Below are 12,524 nucleotides of genomic sequence, written 5' to 3'. Positions count from 1 at the left end.
GCAACTGCTTGGCATCCGACCGCAAGGCACCACAGAGGGTAGTGCATACGGCCATGTACATCCCTGGGGCCAAGCTTCCTGCCATCCAGGACCTCTATACCGGGCGGTGTCAGAGGAAGGCCCTAAATATTGCCAAAGACTCCAGCCACCCTAGTCATAGACTGTTCTCTCTGCTACCGCACGGCAAGTGGTACCGTAGTGCAAAGTATATGTCCAAAAGGCTTCTAAACAGCTTCTACTCCAAGCTATAAGTCTCCTGAACAGCTAATCAAATGGCTACCTGGGCTATGTGGATTGACCCCCCCCCCCCCTCCCATTTCTACGCTGTTGCTACTCCGTTTATTATCTATGCCTAGTCACTTTAACTCTACCTACATGTACATATTATCTCAATTAAGATGACTAACCTGTGCCCCCGCACATTGACACTGTACCGGTACCCCCTGTATATAGCCTTGTTACTGTTATTTTATTGTTGCTCTTTAATTATTTGTTATTTCTCTATTTTCTGCAGACAGAATCTTTCTTCACCCTACTCTCACTGTCCCATATATATTGAATAATTTCAACACTTTTACTGAGTTACAGTTTGTGTAAGCAAATCAGTCCATTTAAATACATTCATTAGGCCCTCATCTATGGATTTCCCATGACTCGGAAGACAGATATGCATCTGTTGTTCAGATACCTTTTTTTTTTAAATGCAGGGGCGTGGATCAGAAAACCAGTCAGTATCTGGTGTGACCTTCATTAGCCTCATGTAGCGCGACACATCTCCTTCACATATAGTTGATAAGGCTGTTGATGGTGGCCTGTGGAACGTTGTCCCACTCCTCTTCAATGGCTGTGCGAAGTTGCTGGATATTGGCAGGAACTAGAACACACTGTCGTACACGTTGATCCAGAGCCTCCCAAATATGCTCAATGGGTGACATGTCTGAGTATGCAGGCCATGGAAGAACTGGGACATTTTCAGCTTCCAGGAATGGTGTACAGATCTTTGCGACATTGGGCTGTGCATTATCATGATGAAACATGAGGTGATGGTGGCGGGTGATTGGCACGACTATGGACCTCAGGATTTCATCAAGGTATCTTTGTGCATTTAAATTGCCATTGATAAAATGCATTTGTGTTCGTTGTCTGTAGCTTATGCCTGCCCATACCATAACCCCACCATCACCATGGGGCACTCTCTTTACAATGTTGACATCAGCAAACCGCTCACCCACACGACGCCATACATGTGGTCTGGTTGGACGTACTGCCAAATTCTCTAAAGCGACGTTGGAGGCGGCTTATGGTAGAGAAATTTACATTCAATTATCTGGTAACTGCTCTGGTGGACATTCCTATAGTCAGCATGCCAATTGTACACTACCTCAAAATTTAAGACATCTGTGGCATTGTGTTGTGTGACAAAACTGCACATTTTAGAGTGGCCTTTTATTTTCCCCAGCACAAGGTGCACCTGTGTAATAATCATGCTGTTTAATCAGCTTCATGATATGCCACACCTGTCAGCTGGATGCATTATCTTGGCAAAGGAGAAATGCTCACTAACACAGATGTAAACAAATTTGTGCGCACAATTTGAGAGAAACAAGCTTTTTGTGCATATGGTACATTTCTGGGATCTTTTATTTCAGCTCATGAAACATGGGACCAACACTTTACATGTTGTGTTTATATTTTTGTTCAGTGTACATTACAAACACACCCACACACCAGATCTGCAAAAGATGCTGCCCGAGAGGCTATTAACATCAAAATGAACAGAGCTGTGACTTCCTATGGTGAGAGCAGCTGTCCAATACCCAGAATGGGATAGATAGTTACTTGGGTTTCTAGTCTGGTACGAGACTCTCCCTTCCTCACACATTACATTATAACTCTCTTACAGTGCTATTTTACTGCAGTAAGAACACATGGCAACATTGAGCTATCCATTTGAGCTGTGTATGTTTTTTCCTGAGTCCCTGAACTCTGTATATGTCTTTTCTTTAGTTGTACATTTTGGTACTATGGCGATAGCAGCCAGATCAACCTCTTCCTATCCTCTGACACTGGGGGAAGTCATGTGACTAGATGATGTAACAGACAGCCACTAGTGCTTTACCCATAATCCCACCCACATTCTCTGTCTGAGCATCTGTCAGCTGGCCTCGGGTCTTCAGGGCTGGGATAAATGGTTCGGGGTTAGGAAGAGGGGGGTCGCGGTTAGAAATAACTGAGATGGTTTTTGCTATGTGGATAAAGTGTCAGATTTATGATGTTTGTTTTACTGTATTTTGGATGCACAATAACTAGCCTATGAAGTCTCAATTTCTAACATTTATTTTAAAAAGGATAAACCTTTAGTCCGCAAAAGCACGTGTATTAAGTATGGGCATGCTGAGGCTACCAATTTACTGTAATCTATGTCCTTAGTGGTTCTAGTCATTTGTAATGATTCCCTTGTGTGAACTTCTTAAACTGCATCAGCATTAAACTTAATTTCTTTAAAAGAAGATTTCATTCTGAATGATCCTATTAGTCTATGAAGTAAGGATTACGTTTTTTTATGTTTCTTAATCCTCTCCTATGTGCTAACTAAAAAAAATTTTTTTAAATCATACTGTACGCTTGGTTTTAATCTCTTATGGGTTGCTTTATGTAAATTGTTCATATATTTGTAACTTCACTGTCTCCAAGCAGCTGTGTACAGAATGGTGTCATTTCCAAAGTTCCAACTCTTACTAGAATGACTTTAGGTTCTGGGTTTATGATACATGTTGAGGATGACTCAGCAGGAGATATCATAGTCTGCAAGTGTAAACTACAGCTTGAAACCAACGTTTTGTGATCAATAATGTTTATGCATATTAGTCATGTTAGAATAGACTTGAATAAGTAGTTCCAGAATAAACACCTTCTCTGCTTTGCATGCTGTGGTGAGATCTGCATAAATTAATGTATTAGCCTTTGATATTAATTTAGGCATATCCATATTCATAAAGCATTGATTATGCACAAGTGTAGGCTTTCCTTTGTTGCCTAAAAACACATATATCTAAGCCTATACCTGAACGGCAGGAAAGAGTTTGTTTGTTTTGACATCTCTTATATTGTATAAACACTCCTGTCTGTAGTCTGGTCTGTTCTCCTCCTGTCCTCAGTCTGGTCCGTCCTCCTCTCCTCAGTCTGGTCTGTCCTCCTCCTCTCCTCAGTCTGGTCTGTCCTCCTCCTGTCCTCAGTCTAGTCTGTCTTCCTCCTCCGCATTCTGGTCCGTCCTCCTCCTCTCCGCAGTCTTGTCCGTCCTCCTCTCCTCAGTCTGATCCGTCCTCCACCTGCCTGCAGTCTGGTCTTTCCTCCTCCTGTCCTCTGTCTGGTCCGTCCTCCTCCTGTCCTCAGTCTGGTCCGTCCTCCTCCTGTCCTCAGTCTGGTCCGTCCTCCTCCTGTCCTCAGTCTGGTCCGTCCTCCACCTGCCTGCAGTCTGGTCTGTCCTCCTCCTGTCCTCAGTCTGGTCCGTCCTCCTCCTGTCCTCAGTCTGGTCCGTCCTCCTCCTGTCCTCAGTCTGGTCCGTCCTCCTCCTGTCCTCAGTCTGGTCCGTCCTCCTCCTGTCCGCAGTCTGGTCCGTCCTCCTCCTGTCCGCAGTCTGGTCCGTCCTCCTCCTCTCCTCAGTCTGGTCCGTCCTCCACCTCCCTGCAGTCTGGTCCGTCCTCCTCCTGTCCTCAGTCTGGTCCGTCCTCCTCCTGTCCTCAGTCTGGTCCGTCCTCCTCCTGTCCTCAGTCTGGTCCGTCCTCCTCCTGTCCTCAGTCTGGTCCGTCCTCCTCCTGTCCTCTGTCTGGTCCGTCCTCCTCCTGTCTGCAGTCTGATCCATCCGACCCTCATGCACCTCTCACTGTATCCAGCTACATTTGGACATTTAGGGCTCGATTCAATCTGTATCGCGGAAGTTCAGCTCTATAGCTCGATTGGAATTTAATGGCAATGTTGCCTTCTTCGTGAAGATTGCATTCACGGTAAACACTACAGCTGCGAATCTAGCCCTTATTTAGACTCACCAACCATAAACAACCTGCAGATACTGTATTTAATATACTGTATTTAAAATACTGCACAGCTAGTGTTACTGTAAATGTATATATATATTTTAATCTGAAGAAAGTATGATTTTATTTAGATAGATACAGATCTGTAACTGTACCATGGTTTCAGGACATGGAAGGAGATCCGCTGGGAATCCTTAGGGAGGAAGATAACCTCTCCCTCTAGCCCTCTGCTGTCTTCCCTGCTCATATTAAACAGCTGAGATTGATCTGCTGCCATCATTAAGGATTCCATCAATGTCAATTTAATTCCACCCAACGCCTGGGCTCAGTAAACAAAGTTGGCATTGAGGACACTTCAGACCCTCACTGTGTTCAGTTACCCAACATTTCAATGTTGCTTAGTGGCAATCTTACCATGCAGTTTCACTGTCCATATTCTGCTTATCTTTGGATGACATATTAGGAACAACATGGGTCAGATCTTACTAGCCTGTTCCCAGATATGTTTGTGCTGTATAGCCATCTCCTTTGGTGGTTGTTATGCCAGACAGTATAAACAGATCTGGGATCAGGCTAATATAGCACAATTCATATCACAATCAAATCACAATTTATTTAAAGTGCATTTAACAAAGTCTCAACACACTTTGCAAATTAAAATAAAAAATATAAACAATTAATAGATAATAAGCTGCTTAATAAGCAACACTATGAGTTCCTCAATGTCCGAGTCTGAAATATAGCCTGCTTATTCCTTTCTGGTTAGAAACACAATAGTTTCTCTATTGATGACCTGTCCGCCATTCAGAATGTGATACAAAAAGCCTAGAGTAGTGCAGAAAGGAGGAAGACGGACCACTTCCGAGTAGATTTCCTTACATTCAGCTCCCTGAAATAGATACAGTAGGTTGATCCAACCGTTTTCCTCAGAGGAACCTCAAAGAACAATACTTGCAGTATTCTAAATCCATACAGAAAGTCTGAGGATTTCATCAGACTGTTCTGGCTGTTAACAGCCGAAGATGCGAGACATAAACACATAAATATGAATAGTTGATGTTCTATTTTAGCTTGCACCAAAGTGCAAAATATATTGGGGCGTTATAGTCGGAGTTTAGCAATTCACAATGAAAGCATTTAGTCCCTCAACAGGATACACAAAGTAACCAACTGTGTTTGTTTCCTTTTTTAGAGAAATATTTTTGAGCGTATGGAGAGAATTAAGGTCAAGTACATGCATAGCAGAATTCTGTCTTCAAAGGCCTTCATTTGGACTGGAGAGACACAACAAGGATATTCCACAGTGCATGAACATTTTTAAAGCAACAAAACTACCTTTCATTTTGAAATTATTTCCAAATGATGGGCAAATGCATGGTTGGGCTATTGCTATTGATATCTATTCATAAGATAATAAGGTATCCTGACAAACAGTATGTAAGGAAAACATGTCAAACATGATTGGTTGGTGACTTCTTGTTGACACGGTGTAAAGGCTACTACAGTATATCCATCTATAAATACCCTCTTATTCCTAAGTGTGCTCTGTATAAAGTCCGCTCTGGCCCCAAGCGAGGCATGTCAGGGAGAGATGTAGAACATCATGCCAGTGCCAGATCTATAATCTTATATCTACGTTGGCGGGGCAGAGGGGTCATACCAGAGAAGATAGAGGTGCCGTGTCACCACACCATCTCTCTCGCTCTTTCTCTCTCTTTCTCTCTCTCCTCTCTCTCTCTTTCTCTCTCTCCCTCTTTCTCTCTCTCCCCTCTCGCTCTCTCTCTCACTCTCTTTCTCTCTCTCCTCTCTCGCTCTCTCTTTCTCCTCTCTTTCTCTCTCTCTCTCTCCTCTCTCGCTCTCTCTTTCTCTCCTCTCTCTCTCTCCTCTCTCGCTCTCACTTTCTCTCTCCTCTTGCTCTCTCTCTCGCTCTCTCTTTCTTTCTCTATCTCTCTCTCCCTATAACCCCTCTATTTATCTTTGCCCCCATCTGTCTCTCTCACTCGCCCATCTCTCTCTTCTCTCTCTCGCCTTCCCTCTCTTTTACTGAGACTCACCCCTCAAGCCTTACAGACACATAACGGGTGCATTTCCTCCTGATGAATGATCTTTCATGAAACGGATTGTGCGGTATTATGAGAAAAAATAACTTCTATATGCATGGGGTCTTCACCGACCCACAGGCTACTTTAAAGAAGAGTTATTTCTGCAACTGTGATTACGTGTTTGTTTGTTCAAATCAGAGTGTATGGTCCTGTGTGGAGGTTCTGAAAATAAACAGACCCTAGCAATGATCACCTGTCTTCCTATTGTTTTCTTCCTTCAGTGTCAGCTGCTCTCAACTGTGGCTGGGGGTCAGCGTGGTGGTGGTGTCTGTCTCTCTCTGTCTTTGTGGGAGGTGTTGGTGGGGGTACTCTGGGGCAGCTGCTGTATACTAGACTAGAGTGACAGAGACAGGAGAACCTGGGGGGTTATGGATCTCTCTACCAGCAGCTTCCAGCCCCTGTGCAGGCAGCCAGGCGGTAGGAATGATTCAGAAGGAGAGGGGCTCTGACACCGGACAGGCCTAGTTTGGTAAGTTAACTGCCAAAGACCGCAAAGTGGAAGGCAATTCCCAACTTGGACAGTAGGAAGCGGAGAACTTCTGACAGACAGAGGGGGAGGGACTTGGGAAGGAAGGTGTGTAGAGATGGGATAGTACAGTATGCTGAGAGGTAATTATTTATTTTATATCCTACTACACAATGCAAATAATTTCTGTCTAGGCATTGCAGGTCTCTTTAAATGCAAACTGAAACCTGAGATGGATTCATTTTGAGTGAAGACACATCATCGCATTATTTATGAAACATTCATACAGGGAGACACCATCACATTATTTAACAAACATTCATACAGGGAGACACATCACATTATTTAACAAACATTCATACAGGGAGACACCATCACATTATTTAACAAACATTCATACAGGGAGATACCATCACATTATTTAACAAACATTCATACAGGGAGACACCATCACATTATTTATGAAACATTCATACAGGGAGACACCATCACATTATTTAACAAACATTCATACAGGGAGACACATCACATTATTTATGAAACATTCATACAGGGAGATACCATCACATTATTTAACAAACATTCATACAGGGAGACACCATCACATTATTTAACAAACATTCATACAGGGAGACACCATCACATTATTTAACAAACATTCATATAGGGAGACACCATCACATTATTTAACAAACATTCATACAGGGAGACACCATCACATTATTTAACAAACATTCATACAGGGAGACACCATCACATTATTTAACAAACATTCATACAGGGAGACACCATCACATTATTTAACAAACATTCATACAGGGAGACACCATCACATTATTTATGAAACATTCATACAGGGAGACACCATCACATTATTTATGAAACATTCATACAGGGAGACACCATCACATTATTTAACGAACATTCATACAGGGAGACACCATCACATTATTTAACAAACATTCATACAGGGAGACACCATCACATTATTTAACAAACATTCATATAGGGAGACACATCACATTATTTATGAAACATTCATACAGGGAGACACCGTCACATTATTTAACATTCATACAGGGAGACACCATCACATTATTTAACAAACATTCATACAGGGAGACACCATCACATTATTTAACAAACATTCATACAGGGAGACACCATCACATTATTTAACAAACATTCATACAGGGAGACACCATCACATTATTTAACAAACATTCATACAGGGAGACACCATCACATTATTTATGAAACATTCATACAGGGAGACACCATCACATTATTTAACAAACATTCATACAGGGAGACACCATCACATTATTTAACAAACATTCATACAGGGAGACACCATCACATTATTTAACAAACATTCATATAGGGAGACACATCACATTATTTATGAAACATTCATACAGGGAGACACCGTCACATTATTTAACAAACATTCATCCAGGGAGACACATCACATTATTTAACAAACATTCATACAGGGAGACACCATCACATTATTTAACAAACATTCATCCAGGGAGACACCATCACATTATTTAACAAACATTCATACAGGGAGACACCATCACATTATTTAACAAACATTCATCCAGGGAGACACCATCACATTATTTAACAAACATTCATACAGGGAGACACCATCACATTATTTAACAAACATTCATACAGGGAGACACCATCACATTATTTAACAAACATTCATACAGGGAGACACCATCACATTATTTAACAAACATTCATACAGGGAGATAGGTTTTGTAATCTTCCTTGATGTGTGTATTCAGGTTGACATGTTCACAGGAACGTAAGTCTTACATTCATCCCTTTTCTTTTTCTACAGTTTTACTGTAGATGGGAGATATGGAAAACATCATGATAGATAGATAAACATTTCTAAGGAGATATGATATTTGTTTTCAGAGTACATGTTTAAATCCAATTTGTATTGAAGTACACTGTAAAAACAAAATCCCGTTTCAACTGATTAATATTAAGCAACTGATTCCACAACTTTTTTTTTGTTGTTTACTCAACGTTTCGGTCAAAGTGTTACCTGAACTTAACATTTTTAGTTGGCCCAAACTTAGCTCCAACTTGAGAAAACGTAGCCAAATTTCAGTATACTTAAAATTATGTGTTTGTTAAAATTGTATGTTCATTCAACTAGAAATTGTGATTTGGGCATCTTACCTTTTAAAAAAGGAACTAGTTACACACACACAGAGGGCTTTTAACATGCAATGTTTTCAACTTCCATATTTGACACAGGATTACATTGTGCATGTTCATTTTTACAGTAAATCATATTCAACATGTCCTCAGCTGGGATTTGAATTTACAAGCTCTTGGTTCACAGCATTCTGATCTTCCTGCTAGTAATATTCCTCACCAACATTAGACAACTACACAGAAAAAAACTACAATTGCTTAAATAAGTGAATCAAATCAATGATGAGAGACCAGTCAGATTGCCTGATAGTTGAAACAGACATGGTGGCGTAGCAGGAAGATCAGAAAGGACATTAACCAAGAGGTTGTGAGTTCAAATCCCAGGTGAGGACATGTTGAATAATAATGACTGTATAAATGAACATGCACAATGGAATAATGTGTGTCAAATATGTAGTTGAAAATCTTGTCTGTTAAAAGCACTGTGTGTAACCAGTTGCACAGCCTTTTTTAGTTAAGATGTCCAAATAATAATGTATATAGTTGAATGAACATACAGTATGAGACAAGTTAAACACATTTTAAAATGACAGAATATTTGCCAATCTTTTCTCAAGTTAGAGCTAAGTTTGGGCCTATGATTTTTGTTGTTGTTGTTCAGGTAACACAAAAACATAGCTTTGGAACTAAATAATAATTAGTTGAAACAACTAGATTTGTTGGTGTTTAATTATAATTTTCTATAGTGTAGACTTTTTGCCTTTAATTGATGGCATGCTGTATAGTAGGCTTATAAATGAGTTGCTCATGGTAATGAGCAACATGGCTAGCAAGCAGGAAGCCCTCCAAATATAACCCACTTTGGTGATGTTGGGGATAAGTTATGACTTGGCCACAGTCCATCCCAAACACAGTGTCACACTGGAACAATTCCTGTGGTCTAGCATTTCTCTACAAGGTGGCTCCAGAGGCCTTGAAACCAAAGACCCCAAAGCCCAAGCTCATGGCCCCCCAGGCCCTTTCCGAAATACCCTTAGAAATGCATCTCATTCCCATCCAGTTCCTGGGGATCAAGTTTCACAGAGACAAATATATACTACACAAATACACAAACAGAGGCCCCATGCTGGAGCTCCACTGTGGGAGAGAGGCTGTCAGGGCAGGCCCTGATGTTAGGACTGTCTGGGTGTGAAACTTCATCAATGGTTAGTGTTCAGGGACCGGGCACTGGGACAAGGTTAGTCGGTATGGGAGATACGTCAGACACTGATTTGTATTTGTATTTTTTAAGGATCCCCATTTGCTGTTGCCAAGGAAACAGCCACTCTTCCTGGGGTCCATTAGTTCCTGCCAAGGCAGCAGCTACTCTTCCTGGGGTTTATTATGGATCCCCATTAGTTCCTGCCAAGGCAGCAGCTACTCTTCCTGGGGTTTATTATGGATCCCCATTAGTTCCTGCCAAGGCAGCAGCTACTCTTCCTGGGGTTTATTATGGATCCCCATTAGTTCCTGCCAAGGCAGCAGCTACTCTTCCTGGGGTTTATTATGGATCCCCATTAGTTCCTGCCAAGGCAGCAGCTACTCTTTCTAGGGGTTTATTATGGATCCCCATTAGTTCCTGCCAAGGCAGCAGCTACTCTTCCTGGGGTTTATTATGGATCCCCATTAGTTCCTGCCAAGACAGCAGCTACTCTTCCTGGGGTCCATTAGTTCCTGCCAATGCAGCAGCTACTCTTCCTGGGGTCCATTAGTTCCTGCCAAGGCAGCAGCTACTCTTCCTGGGGTCCAGCAACATTAAGGCAGTTATATACAATTTCAAATAATACATGACATTACATTTCATAACACTTTTCACAACACATGAAATGTGTTCCCTCAGGCCACTACTCTACTATCACATATCTACAATACAAAGTCCATGTTTATGTGTGTCTAGAGTGCGTGTCTTATCATGTGTATGTGTGTCTGTGCCTGTGTGTGTGTTTCTTCACAGTCCCCACTGTTCCATAAGTGTGTATTTTTATGTTTTTAACAAAAAAAATCTGATTCTACTGCTTTCATCAGTTATCTGATGTGGAATAGAGTTCCATGTAGTCATGACTCTATGTAGTACTGTGTGCCTCCCATAGTCTGTTCTGGACTTGGGGATTGTGAAGAGACCTCTGGTGGCATGTCTTGTGGGGTATGCATGGGTGTCTGAGCTGTGTGCTAGTAGTTTAAACAGACACCTCAGTGCATTAAGCTTGTAAACACTTCGTCGTGACGTACAAGAACGCTTCTTACAGGCTATATAATGCTTGTGTGTACGTTGACTTAACTAGGAGTTTTGTTTGGAGACACACTGGGTAGATAGAGGACATGTTTCACAGAAACAATTATGTTCCTCGCAACACGCAATAGGTAGCTATTGAAAAGGTACTGTGTGTCAACTAGGAAAATGAGAAGCAAAACAAAATCATAGACTACATGGCGGTCCAAGGGAGTGGCGTAGGCAGTCAGTGTGTTGGTATGGGACACAGGCTCGCTTCCATTTCTCACCCTAGCCTAAACTCACCCTAGCCGCTTCTCCTAGTCACTGAAACACACATTTTGGCTCTAACCCCGTCTTTAAAACTACGGATTCCAACTCTAGTTCTTAAAAGTACCTCTCTGACACACACGCACACATGCACACACGCACACACACACACACACACACACACACACACACACACACACACACACACACACACACACACACACACACACACACACAAACACACATGCACACACGCACACACACACAGCCCAGCATGAGACTATTTAACAGTTATATTTAACAGTTCCTCTAAGTAAAACAGTCACAGAGGCATGGCTTTCCTGTCTGCATATTTAATGGGTTGAGATTAGAGGGCCATGAGCACTGAACTTCACATCACTTCGCATGTTAACAAAAAAGGGATCAAGATTTATTAAGATTCCGCCACCCTGGGGGTTTTGACATCATCTGCACTGTTTAAACCCTGATGTGGTTTAGACCTGCTGAGCAGTGCACTTCCTCTGAGCCCACAGAGCCACCCGCCTGCCTACCGCTGATGCTGCCAGAGTGACTTTTTTATGGGCTCATAATAAATACATAAGTCCCCGTTTCACCGTCTTGTAGTCTCCTGCAACGCTGCTAGGCAAATGGCTAGCTGGAACAGAATGGAAGAACCTGAGATTGGATTGGTTGGTTGGTACTCCCGTCTTTATGTGAAGAATTTCAGACATGAACTGGCAACTGTGTAAACACAAAGGATGTATAAGGCTTTTAGGGCACTGAGGTGTCAGGCATACAGTACTCTCATGCCAAATGAGGTGTCAGGCATACAGTACTCTCATGCCAAATGAGGTGTCAGGCATACAGTACTCTCATGCCAAATGATGTGTCAGGCGTACAGTACTCTCATGACAAATGAGGTGTCAGGCATACAGTACTCTCATGCCAAATGAGGTGTCAGGCATACAGTACTCTAATGCCAAATGATGTGTCAGGCATACAGTACTCTCATGCCAAATGAGGTGTCAGGCGTACAGTACTCTCATGCCAAATGAGGTGTCAGGCATACAGTACTCTCATGCCAAATGATGTGTCAGGCGTACAGTACTCTCATGCCAAATGAGGTGTCAGGCGTACAGTACTCTCATGCCAAATGAGGTGTCAGGCATACAGTACTCTCATGCCAAATGATGTGTCAGGCGTACAGTACTCTCATG

Source organism: Salmo salar, chromosome ssa06 (genome assembly GCF_905237065.1).
Source record: "Salmo salar chromosome ssa06, Ssal_v3.1, whole genome shotgun sequence".
Classification (NCBI taxonomy): Eukaryota; Metazoa; Chordata; class Actinopteri; order Salmoniformes; family Salmonidae; genus Salmo; species Salmo salar.
The sequence above is the reverse complement of the archived record's forward strand: the minus strand, read 5'-3'. Positions refer to the sequence as shown.